The sequence below is a fragment of the Cynocephalus volans genome, chromosome 12 (assembly GCF_027409185.1).
Source record: "Cynocephalus volans isolate mCynVol1 chromosome 12, mCynVol1.pri, whole genome shotgun sequence".
Taxonomy (NCBI): Eukaryota; Metazoa; Chordata; class Mammalia; order Dermoptera; family Cynocephalidae; genus Cynocephalus; species Cynocephalus volans.
The window spans coordinates 97,934,763-97,948,378 of NC_084471.1; the positions used below are offsets into that span (position 1 = coordinate 97,934,763).

General features: G+C 32.4%; 1 protein-coding gene across 4 annotated transcripts in view; it reads right to left on the minus strand.

The window, feature by feature from the left end:
• Window positions 1–13,616, minus strand: part of ATF7IP (activating transcription factor 7 interacting protein) — a 119,749-nt gene that overhangs the window by 79,783 nt on the left and 26,350 nt on the right. The window contains exon 1 of one of the 4 annotated variants that reach the window (XM_063075024.1): window positions 1,858–1,900. The exons of the other annotated variants lie outside the window; for them this stretch is intronic. The gene's annotated coding sequence lies outside the window, so the exon portion shown is untranslated. Of the gene's footprint in view, window positions 1–1,857; window positions 1,901–13,616 lie in introns of those variants that run through there. 4 annotated transcript variants of the gene reach the window in all.

Here is a 13,616-nt window from a genome sequence, read left to right on the forward strand (position 1 = left end):
ATGTGGAATTATCCATTCAATAGAATATTATTCAGCCATAACAAGGAGTGAAGTACTGATACAAACTACAACATGGATGAAACTTGAAAATGTGGTAAGTGACAAAAGCCAGTCATAAAAGGCCCATTTACATGAAATGTCCAAAACAGGCAAATCTATAGAGACTGAAAGTAGATTAGCGATTGCCTGGGGCTGGAGGATTTGGGAGGAAATGAGAGGTAGCTTTTACAGGGTATAGGATTTCTTTATGGGGTAATAAAAACATTCTAACACTGATTGTGTTGATGGTTACCCAACTCTATGCTATTGCTAAAAGCCACTGAATTGTTCACTTTAAAACAGGTGAATAGGGCCTGCCAGTGACTCATTTGGGAGAGTGCAGTGCTGATGGCACTAAGGCCACGGGTTTGGATCCCTATATAGGGGTGGCCAGTTGGCTCACTTGGGAGAGTATGGTGCTGACAACACCAAGTCAAGGGTTAAGATCCCCTTACTGGTCATCTTTTAAAAAAAAAAAAGTGAATTGTATGATATGTGAGTTGTATCTCAATAAACCTGATATAAAAAAGAAGAATAGCAGAACTTGGGTTGAGTGTTTTGTTTTTCATTTCTTTATAACCTATCTCCCTTTACTGGGTCACATTTCCAGCATGGACAAAATACACCAAGAGAATTGAGTATTGGCTCATACTTTATGGAATTCACATTTCTCGGCCAACAAATGTAGCTGTACTGGTGATGAAAGGCAATAGAGACAAAATAGCACCAGCTTTTCTCTCTTATGTCCTCATCTTAGAAAAGCTAGTTATTGTTTTTCCTTGTCCTAAATGGGACATAATCTTATAGTATGCTTATCTCACAGGACAGTAGAAAAGGACATGACATATCCACACAAAATAAAAGAAAAAAAACAGGCAAAAAAGCATTACTCAGTATGATACAGGTTAACACTCCAGGTACAAATATTAATAAAGTCTTCTACACATGGAAAATGCAATTAAATATCTTTTAACAGAAGGACTAGAAAATCTTAAATGAAACTGAAACATTCTCTTCCATTATAAACTGGTACTATAATCAAAAGGCCTTATATGTAATTAATGCTGATAAATTTATTTTAAAACAAGGTACATGTCTTGAACTTTCTGGAATTACATATGGTTTGTCACGTTTTGTCAATATTGTCTTTATACATATAATGTCTTACCACCATTGATTGTATATGTCAGTACTTTAAATATATCCTTTTAGAAATAATTATAAATGGACTTTAATACCTACATTTATATATTGTTTAGTATATATTGTTTAATAAAGCACTTTGGCACTTATATATCTAGTATAAGATTAATACATTTTAAGTGTTGAAAGCTTTGATGTCAGAAAACATCTTAACTATGCTGATATCATTATGATGTCCTTCTGAAGTCATTTCACAAAAGAACGAAAAATGAAATAAGTATTCTGGTATAATATTAATGAACTAGGTAGGGTTGGGCTCGTAAGAGATACTTACTAAATACTGACTAAAAGAATGATGCGCTATACACATAACTGACACAAAATAACTCTTAAATAGCAATTAAAACACTTTAGCAGACTCGTAAACTAATACGATGGCATGTTTACATACAAAAAGTAAAAAACTATACCCACTTATACATTGCCTAACAGAGGCAAAAAATAGCACTATTAATATTAACCACATCTGAAACAATAGAGGCATTTTTCAGTCTTATAAAGCCTGTTAAGATAGTTGGACTTCTTATTTCAAAAATAAAATAACCCTTTAAAAGAAATCTACGTATGCTTATTACTACATAATTATTAAAACCTTCTTTAAAATTATAAACATACCCCAAAGGGAGCCCCCTGCAACCATCTTATCAGTTCCTTCACAGCAACAGAAACTGAAATACAATTTGCATAGTCACTGTGGTTGGCTAATAAAAGCAGGGTCACATAACCAATCAGGAAGCTAGAAATTGGGCAACTATAAGTGGAGAAATTTTAAATCTGCCTGGCAACAGCCTAAAAATAGAAACAATATGCTAGTATGAATCCTAGAATAGATGTGAATATATAAGAGCAAAACTACCAGCAAAAACACTTTATATTCTTAGGGAAAAATATGTGCCTTGCATTTCATCACCTAAAATATTAACTTGATCTCTTTTCCTATTAGATGCCAATTAAAAAAAACTGAATGCTAAGCTAAATAGATGGGCCACTTTCCAGTAACATGCCATTATTCATATTATTTTATTTACATGTGTATGTACATGTGCACATGTATGTACACCTACACATTTATATTTAATTGTTTCGTTTTTCTTTTTAGGAGAATAATGAGGCACTTGAATCACAAGTTCTAATACATTTAAGGCTCTCTAAAATCTCAAAATCTGAACAGCACTGCATTTCTTTAATGCTTTTTTTCTGCAATTATGTAGGAATCTGATTTATTGCCAAAAAACTGTTTAGCATGTATTAAAAACACAATGTTTAAATAACTTATCACAGCAGAACTTTAAATAAGGTTATGCTTATTCATTTTTTAACACAAACTTCTTCCAACATACAATAGTGATTGTGTCTTACACACAGTAGGCATTCAATAATTATTTTCTCAAACAAGTTAAAATAATTCCAATGAGAAAAACAAATTATACTCTTCATGTCAAGTAAAAGTTAAATTAAACATGCAAATTATAACCTGTATAATACTGCTATTTTTGATTTTTCAATTTTGCCATAAGTAGGGTAATATTAAAGTTGACAATGTTTGAAATTTCTTATTCTGTTACCCAGATAACAATATATTTTATCAGTCTAATTTTCCAATCTAATAGTGCTTCATATGCATGTTTCTTTGTACATTACAAATGTACTCTGGAGTGAATTTTAATTTCTAAAGGTGGCAAACAATGTGCAGTCTAATGCAACAATTGTGGGGAGGATAATGGGCTAGTAAGAAATGACCATACCAAAATAAAAAAGAGAAAGAAAGAAACAATAACAATAACAACAAAAAGAACATCTTTTCATTTCAAGAATTTCAACTATAGCTGCTGAAAAGAAAGGCTAGCTAAACAGTCAAGTCACATTAAAACAAATGCTATTAAAGTTGCACGTTCTATGCATTTCCTAAATCAAACCATCCATTCATACGTTTTGATAAAATAGTAAATTAATTTTCAAATAGTTTCTTTGGTCACAATCTGTTATCTAAAATGCAAAATGAATTCAAGTATTTGACACTGTGAAAGTCTAAACACTTAATATGAAAATCATATGTAAAGGACTTATTCTAATAATGAATAAAGCATAGAAACAATGCCTTTAAAACATAAAGGAACACAGAACAGTTTTAAGTAACAAAAGCTCCACTGAAGGAAAGGTAAAAATTAAATGAACAATCCACGGACTAATGGATTTAACCTAAACATTTAAAAGTGAATAGATTTTAAAATTAAATTTAAAGAAGCTTTTCATAACGTAAATTCTGACAGTTTAAAAACTGGTCGACATAAAAAGTAGTTTAGCTATTTTTTAATTGATTTTTCTTAAGGTTACATTCACATGCGATGGATATCCAGAATCTAACTACAACTGTATTTATATCTTTAAAATATCTTAAATCTCTTATGTACATAGATCTTGTTTACTTATCTGAAGTACTTATTATTACCCTCATCACAAAGGAAAGCAATATGAATTAACCTGTGAGTTATAATTAGTGGGAGAGTATATCAGAAATAGGTCAGATTTTGTTAATAAGATACAAGTGGGAAAAATCCTTTGATAATCCCACATATCAAGTATCACGTTAAAAATAAGTCTCAGTACCTCATGTTTTCTTCAGTATTATTTAAAGCACTTATATAATACTTTTTAAAATTTTTTTACTTATACTGACCAGTTTTGTTTCAAAGAAACCAAAAAAGCATATTTGCAAAACATTCAAAGCAGTCGCATATGACATGCCAATCTAAATTGGAGGGTAACTGAATAATCAAGGCACCTTCAAATAATTAGCATAGCAACTAAAATGCCCTAGAAAAATTTAGATAGTTCCAGGAAATTCACCCTGGATCTCTACTCTCTTCTCCCTCTCCCCCGACAGGTGTTTAAAATGGCAGCTGACAGTCAGATGTTCTGTGGCCCTAGCCTTTGTGTACAGAGGTCTAACTTTAATAACAAATCTAACTAAATTAAAGAAAAGTACCTTAATCCTCTTCCATATTCTAGAGGAAACTCAAATTCCTCTTTGTACCAACTATTTTTCTCTTCCACAGCAAAGTAATATTAATGGTTATCCCTCCTGGTAGATCTAATTAAAATTATTTTTACCACAATTTTCCCAGCCAATCTACATCTTTCTTCAGTGAGGCCTTTCAAAAAACAAAAGGTAGGCTTTTGTAGCAAGATCTCTACTGGACATACAACAAAGGATGCTCCTCCAAGAGCTAAAGAAAAAAATTACATTCCCACTCTAAAATCTTCCTAGCAGCACTGCATAAGAACACAATCTACTCGTTTCTGGCAAATGTTCCTAAGAATCTTAGTTTCATAGGTTAAGCTGTCAGAAGCTATTATCAAAAATTTATGATGTATTTTAAGAAAATACAGAGTTTGGGCTGGCCAATGGCTCAGCTGGTTAGAGTGCAGTGCTATAACACCAAGGTCAAGGGTTCGGATCCGCTATAGGCCAGCACCAAAAAAAAAAAAAAAAAAGACAGAAAGAAAGAAAAGAAAATACAAGGTTTCTTTATCCAAAATCAAGAATTACCACTTAGTTTCACCTTTTAGAACCTAAAAAAAAAATCTATAGAGATCTGACCAAAAAATACTATACTTTGGAAACTCTCTCAACCTCTCTCCTAATCATTGTATCAAACGAGCCAACATTCTCCATTTCTACACAAACATATTGACTGATACCCACAAATACACTGAAAACTCACGTTCTACTGCTGTTATCTAAGATGTGTTTGTTACCTGAGCTGTACGTTTTTATTATAAATTACAGAATTCAATTATATTTCTGTGTAAACTGATGAAATATGAGTGCAAAAAAAAAAAACCAAGCTACTAAATATACATCAGTAAGAGAGACCGTTATGGAAAAAAACACAGACTAGGGTGTGGGAGATCTTAGGCAAATCATTTAACGTCTTTTGGTCTATTTGGTCTAAAGTTTTCCATCTGAAATATACTGAAATTAAATCAGAAGAACTTAAAGGACCCTTCAAAGTTTGATTCTCTAACAATATTTTAATAAATTCTACTCCAAAATACACTACTTTCTAAGTAATAATAAAAACAGGTTGGTTTATTCACATATTCAATATTCATCAAATGCCTACATGATCATTATTATAGGATAATTTTGAAGATACTCTAAAAAACAATGTGAAAAAGGTGTTACTGCCTGTAGATTTTAACGTAAATGTGGAAAGCAATACAAGCAGGAATACAATGTATGGATATTTTTCTACATGTATGACCATGAAAATTAGGAGAAATTCTCTAGTTTCCATGAACTTCCATGTGTCCACTATAGACTGTTTAATCCTAATAATCAAAAACATGTTTTCAAATGTGTAATTACATACAAGACCTCTACAGAGACCTCATTGTCTTCCTGATAGGGTTAGGACTCCCAATTTTTATGAGTCAGATTTCTGAAAACTGACTCTGCATTTTAAAAAAAAACAATCACTCAAATTCAAATGGAAGGGGGAGAAAAAAGAGTATGGCTTTCTTTCCAATCTCAATTTCAATGGCACTTCTGCTCATAACCCTATTTATAATTCAGTTATAGCCACAAGACTTCACAAGTAGTTGCTAAGCAACAGCAGCATGCCAAGTTCAGGGCTATTGGAAATCTGGCTCTCTGCCATATGAAAATATTTAACTGAGCCTAGAGCCTCCAGAATTTAAAGGAGGAGGTTGAGGAAAGAAAGGAAGAAAAGAAAGGAAAATCCCAAGGAAAGGCAGTGATAAATGCAATAAGCCACTAAGTACAATTAAACTCTTTTCAGGGGTTCACAAATTCAGATCCAGGACTTTATTTCAGTATTTCCAAATACTTACAATATTTCTCTTTGAGATTTTTTATCATCTTTTCTGTGTTGAGATAAAGACTCTGAAGCTACTCTACCAATAAAAAATTTGATCAGCCACATCACTGCTTTCAGCACAACAATCAATTCAGTAAATACACTGTGCAAAAGACAGCCCTTGGATAGACTAGCAAAGCTGACTGTGGGAAATGACTGCAACTATATTAGGTCTTTAAGACCAAGAGACAAGAAACTATACATTTCTTCAAATTCCTCTATCCCCATATATGCCCGATTAACTACTAAAAAATAAGATAGCTTTTCGACCCCAAATGGTAATGTTTTTCAATTTTAAACAACTCTAATAATTTTTAAAATAAGTATATTAGAAAATTTATTAACAAACCAAAAAGGTTACAAAATTAGTCACTTCTCAACAAAAAGTGAAATGGAACTGAGTATGTTTCAACACTCATTTGCTGATAAAAATAAAAATTAGCACTGATAAAAATTAAAAGTGATAACATAAAAGTTAATCGCTAAGGGAAAAAAAATGCAAAAATAGAGAAAAATTTGAAAATCAAAAGTAATGAAGAATGATGTTTTGCCCTTCCAGATGTGACAGCATATGACAAAGCAATAATTGTTATCCTAAGTATAAAAAAAGAATATAATAGAATAATTATCCAAAAGATAAACACAAGCAATAAAAGAATGTAATGCATGACACAGAAAGCATCACCAACAGGGAAGAGATGGATTTTGAAATGAACTGTTGAGAATGGATCAAAATAGCCATTGAACATGAGTGCAATAGCAAACAGAGTAGATACAAAATAATTGAAAATTCAAAGGCACAGAAAGTACTACAAATAACCACAAATGTTGAGAAATAGTTGGGAAAAAAGCATAGTAATATAAGATGAATATTCAGAATTTAAAAAAACACCTATTAGTGAATAGAAAGGACAAGCAATTCGAAAGAAAAATAAAGAAAAATGAGACAATTCATAAAACAACATACATAAGAAAAAATGTTCAACTTTACTAATAATCAGGGAAAGACAAAACGAAAAGAGAAAACACATTTTTATACATCAGACTGGCAACTATTTATGATTAGCATTAATGTACAGACGTAAGTGGTCTCATACACTGTTAGAAGAGTTAACTGTTACAACCATTTTTAAGGGCAAATAGGCAAAAACTGTGCATCAATCTGACACACCAAAGGCACTCTGACACATCTACCTTTTACACTAATGTGTTTTAAAAATGAATGTTATCCAGATGCCTACTGCTGCACTGTAATAACAAAAATAAATAAATAAATAATACTCATCACTAACAGAATAGTTAAAAAAAAAAAAAAATACTGGAGCATCCACACTAAAGAACACTAAGGAATTTAAAAGAATGTGGTACATCCCTTTCGCAGGCATGGAAAGATCTCTGAGATACAGTAAGTGTACCAAAAAAAAAGCAGTTACAGAACTCTTAGTAATTAATAGTGCAAACCCTGAGACCAAATATACCTTTTGAATACTGGTACTATCATTTCCTGGTTAAGTTACCTGTCTAAGATATGTATCCTCTCATTGCCTCATTATCCTCATCTATGAAAACAAGGCTATAATAACATCTGTCCTCACAGAAAAGTTATGGGAATTAAATGACATAATAAATAGAAATTACTTATGCATTGTAAGTAGTCAAGAAGTGTTTCCTGTTTTGATGCCATTACATTTTATAATGCACAAAAAAATCTGAACATGTATATAGGCATGCAAGTAATCCAATTTTCTCTTTTCCATGCTAGTGCTGAGCAATGGCAGAAGTGATATTTATGAATATGGAGAGGGTAGTGATTTATACAGACACTAAGTCCCAAAAGAAACAGGGAGGCTACCATACAAAAGACAAATCACCAACATAGCCCACATGTAGCAAGTATACTTCCCCACCCTTCACAATCACCTAAGTCATCAGCATCTACCCAAAGTAAAACAGGAAATCTCAAATACAAAAAAGAATACTGTCAAGAATCCAAAAAAAGGGCTGGCCAGTTAGCTCACTTGGGAGAGCATGGTACTGGTAACATTGAGGTCACAGTGGTAACACTAAGGTCACAGGTTCAGATCCTGTACCAGCCAGCCACCAAAAAAAAACAAAACAAAACAAATAAAAAGAATTTTAAAAAAAGATTAAGTGCCAAACCCCATAAAAAAAACTAGCTAACAAATTAGCAGAGTGAACATAAGACATTTTAAAACAGTATATTAAAAAATCCTAAAAGTGTATGAGATATTACTTCATCCACAAGAACAAGCAGATATAAAAGGAAATAAATCTGATATCTTAGAAACTCAAAATATGAGCTACATGAACATAGCTGAAGATACCTAGTTAATCAAACCAGATGTTGTCTCATAATATTATACAAAAGAAAATATAAAAGCTAAGAGACATGGGAGATGTATCCAGAAGCAACAACTTTCATTTAAGAGTAGTTTTAGAAAAAGAGAACCAAAGAAAAAAAGAGAGGGGGAAAAACAAAAAACAAACAAACAAAAAAAAACTCACAGAGTACAAGTTCTAATAAGAAAAGCCTACTGAATACCAAAACAAACTAAATTAAAACAAGCAAAATAAAATTTTTTGACACCTAGACATATTGTTATAAGATTTCAGAAAACCAGTATGAGGAAATACTAATCACTTAGAGTAAAAAAAATCAATTAACTACAAAGAAATAAGAATTAAACTGACATCAGACTTGTCATCAGCAATACTGAATGCTAAAAGAAAACAAACCCTCAAAATTCAGGGGAAATGTTATATTTATCCTGGAATTCTATTGCCAGCCAAAGTAGCAATCAGCAAGGGTAGAGAAACAAAGATACTGCTTTTGAGCAAAGAATGAGAAAGCAGACCCTTGCTAAAATAATTATATGAAGATACATTACAGGTACAAGACAGCAGAAGACCCTAAGAAGAAATTCAGATAAGGAAAGCAGCAATGCTCTAAAATACAAGTAAAACTCATGTGTACGACGAAAAAACTGAGGTTCCATCATCTTTAAAATAAATATTCTGGAACTAAAAATCCCAGATAATTAAAATGTGGAAGTTAGCAGATTGAGGGGATGCAGAATACAGAGCAAAAATAAAGAAAACTATTGCTCAGAAAAAAATTAGTGGGTTTTAAGCTCGGTAAAATGACAAAAATATCATTAGATGCATACTATAAACATGATACACACCTTATAAGACAGCACAGAAAGGTAGAAAACTGGAGGATGGAAAATAATACACTGGGCAAATGCTAACCCCCAAAAAGGTTAGGTATATATATAAAACTCATATGTAACATATAAAAAGAGAATTCAGATTGAAAATCAAGTAATAAGACCATAAAAGATATGCCCTATTGATAAAAGATAAAATTCCACTAGAAACTTGTATCTTTGATATACCTAAACAATACCACTTCAAATCACATACAACAAAAACAGGTTTAAAAAATTCAGGAAGAAAATAATAAATCCACAATCAGAGATAAAACATACCTCTTTCTAAAATCTACAGACGAAGAAAATAAAAATAATAAAGAATGCATTTCCCAACTAGAATAATAGTAAAACAAACAGAGCTGTATACCCAATAAACCCAAAATATAAATTTTTCACAAATATATTCACATACATTACATTGACCATGCATGTGGTGACAAGGAAATCTTAATAAATCCAAAGACAAAAATAAAAAATCAAACAAGGTCATGTTCTCTGGCCATAATATAATAAAGTTAGATATACCGATAAGATGAGAGAAAAACTGTCTCCTTGGAAATTAAAAAAAGAAAAAAAAAGGGAAAAAAATAATAATAATACCTTTTGGAATAAGGAAGAGATCAGTTGTGAAATAACAACAAAGCCCTAACAAAATACAGATGGTTCCAGACTTACTAGTGATTCAACTTAGGATTTTTCAAATTTATGATGCTGCAACTTTCAGTTCATTTTCAACATTCAGCTGAAATCCTACTTTGACCACTGCTGTGGTTTGAATGTCTCCTCAAGCTCATGTTGAAACTTAACCCCCAATATGGTGGTGGAAGGGGAGTCTTTAATATGTGATTGGATTGCAACTTTAATATGTGACTGTGCCCTCGTGAATGGATTGATCTGTTCACGGAGTACGAGGTTGATGGTTTAACGGATTGTCATAGGTGTGATTCTGAAGGCTTTATAAGGAGAGCAAGTGAGAAGGTTAGCTTTCTTGCTCACGCCATGCTCTCCACGTGACACCCTTTGTTGCTGTAGAGACTCACCACCAAGAAGAAGGCCCTCACCAGATGCATCCCTGGACTGTGGACTTCCCAGCCTCCAAAACTGTAAGAAATAAATGCTATTTCTTTATAAATTACCCAGTTTCAGGTATTCTGTTAACAGCAACAGAAAAGAGACTAATACAAGTACCCCTACAACCACTGTTTTTCATTTTCAGTACAGTATTCAATAAATTACATGAGATATTCAACACTTTATTACAAAATAGGCTTTGCGACAGATCATTTTGCCCAACTGTTGGTTAATGTAAGTGTTCTGAGCACGTTTAAGGTAGGCTAGGCTAAGCTATGACATTCAGTTGGTGAGATATATTAAATGCATTTTCAACTTAACAATATTTTCAAATTTCGATGGATTTATCAGGACGTAATCCCAACGTAAATTGGGGAATATCAGTACCACCTAGGGAATTCAACTAAAATGATACTCAAATGAAAACTGATAGCTTTAAGTGCATATTTTAATAAAAAAGCACAAACTAAGAAACACTAGTAAAGGAGGAAAGGTATAATTCCAAAGCATGGAATTACAATAAAAGCAGACGAATATGGCAAATAATCAACAAAATAGAAAGCAATTAATGAAACTAAAAGCCAGTTCTTTAAAAGACTATTAAAATGGAAAAACAGCAAGGAAGATCTAGAGAAAGCATAATAAACATAATAAACAATATTAGAAATTATGAAGGAAACATAATTATAAATATATTCAAATATTCAAGTATATTAAAGGTTATCAATAGAGCATGGGGAAAAGACCAAGGGATTTTTAACTTACTGCAGAACAAAAAATTCAACAGCACAATGTGGCTGCCAAAAATGTTAATAATGCAAAGTTAAACTGCCAAAGTATATAGTCAAGGAGAAAGGGGACATTTTTAGAGTTATTATGGTTGTTTCTGAGCATCAGATACAGAAGTACTTTTAATAACTGTAGGACCAACAAGGGAATGAACGCACTAAAGAACGGTTTGGAACATGTTGTATGAGAAATAGTTGGGGAAAATGGACGATACTTAGTCTAGAAAGCACAAAGAAATTTATATAGCTTTCTTCAAATAGTACAAATCTGTCATGTAAAAGAGACACAAATACAAAGAGAAAGAAAGAAAGAAACAGACACAAAGATTCAAAGTGGGGGGGCTATGGGAGGCAAAAATAAAAACAAGGAAAGGCAACTTTGTCTCAAAATCAACAGATGTTAACTTAACTTGTTCAACTGTCCAACAAAAAAAGGGAACTGACACGAAATTAGAGACTCTCCCTCCTGTCATTAAAAATGTTAAATCAGAGGTAGGCCAGTTAGCTCGGCAGGTTAGAGAGGTTTAGATTCCCATACCTGCCAGCCGTCTCCCAAAAAATTAGCTGTCACTAATATAAAACAGTAGGCAAGTTTAAGTTCATTTCATTTGGAACATACGGTGATTCTACACTACTTGCTAAATAAATTTTGTTGCCTTAGAAGTATACAAAAACTAAAAACTCAAACTTTTATCCCTCAGATTTTGGATCATTCACACTCAACCTTCAATAGTCCCAAATATTACACACCTTTATCTTCATGACTTTTATCTTTGTCTTATATGTTTCCTTTTATTTGTCTGTATGACAGAATACTCCTTTATCCTACTTTCTTTCATCTCTCTTGCTATGACCCCCAGCTCTAATAACCTTCAACGAATTTCTCTGGGTTTTTTTTGTTTTGATTTTTGATTTTTTAAAAGATGACCAGTAAGGGGATCTTAACCCTTGACCTGGTGTTGTCAGCACCATGCTCTCCCAAGTGAGCCAACCAGCCATCCCTATATAGGGATCCGAACCCGTGGTGTTATCAGCACCACGCTCTCCCAAGTGAGCCACGAGCCAGCCCCTGGAATTTCTCTGTTTTGTTCTAACTCCTTTCTTCTTTCTCTCTATATAAAAACCAGTCCATCTCAACTATCTTCATAGTTCAACATTCTTCCAAACAATATAATGGCTCAAAAGAAGCCTGAAAACACTTCCCAACTATTTCAGATGGTTATGTCCTTCACACCAAGAAAAGTATGACCTGCTCCCATCCAACCTCAAACATGTTAATCAAAATTGATTTCTTTCTGTTGTCACTATTTCGCCAATCATAGTGCTGTTTACTGAGATGAAACACACAAAAATACATAAATTTCTGCACTTTAATAGAACATATATTAAGATAAAATTTTTTTAAAAAAATCCAAGTAACAGTCAAAAGACAACAGGTTCATGCCTCTGAAACATGAATGTGGCTTCCTTCACAGCTGGTCTCCAGTTTTTAAGTACACAACCATGTAGTAACAAATGAGGAATTGACTTTCAGAAGCTGGAGAACTAGAAGTCCCACCTAAAACTAACACTTTAGAGTGGCAGAAAGAACCTGCTGTTTAACTCCTAGAAAGGGAGGGAAAGAGCAGAGATCTGCCTAATATAATTCCTTTCTTCCACTTCTCTTATGCTAACCTCACTACAACTCTTCACTTTATCCTACTTATTCAACTCCTCATACCTACCCCCCCAAAATTATTATATCAATCAGTAATATATTTCATCTCTGGCCATACTGATAGTAATGGACACATATACTTGCACTTATTTATAAACATACACCTTCATATCTTTACAGTAATGGTAATATATTCCTTATTTTATATAGTTCTTTATTTTTATTTTAATAGATTTTGCTTTTCTGTATACAATATATCAGGCATACAAAAAAAGAACAAATGCCTATGCATCTTTCAACCAGCTTAAGAAATAAAATATTAAATTCAATGTAAATTGTTATTAATGTATCCCTTTTAGTTTTAGACTCTTAAATTCACTTTGTTAAAATGGTGATAAATTTAAATTGTGGACCTATCACCATAGAGAAAAAAGTATAAATAAATAAGTAAATAAAGTATGGAAAGGAAAGGATAAGGGTGGAACTGGAAACCTTGACCATGTTTGTTTAATATATATTAAATAAATATACATTATTTAATATGTATGTCAATGAGCCAAATGTGAAAGCATAAGCATTCTGATTTGTAATGGTGAATTCAAAGTGCTAAATTTACTCTAAAACTTTATAGGTAAGTAAGGTTACAAAATGTCATCTCGCTGCATGTACCAGTTGGTGTCACTACAACTGAGAATATAGTAACGGACTACAACAAAAAGAACTAAAACTGATCTCTATG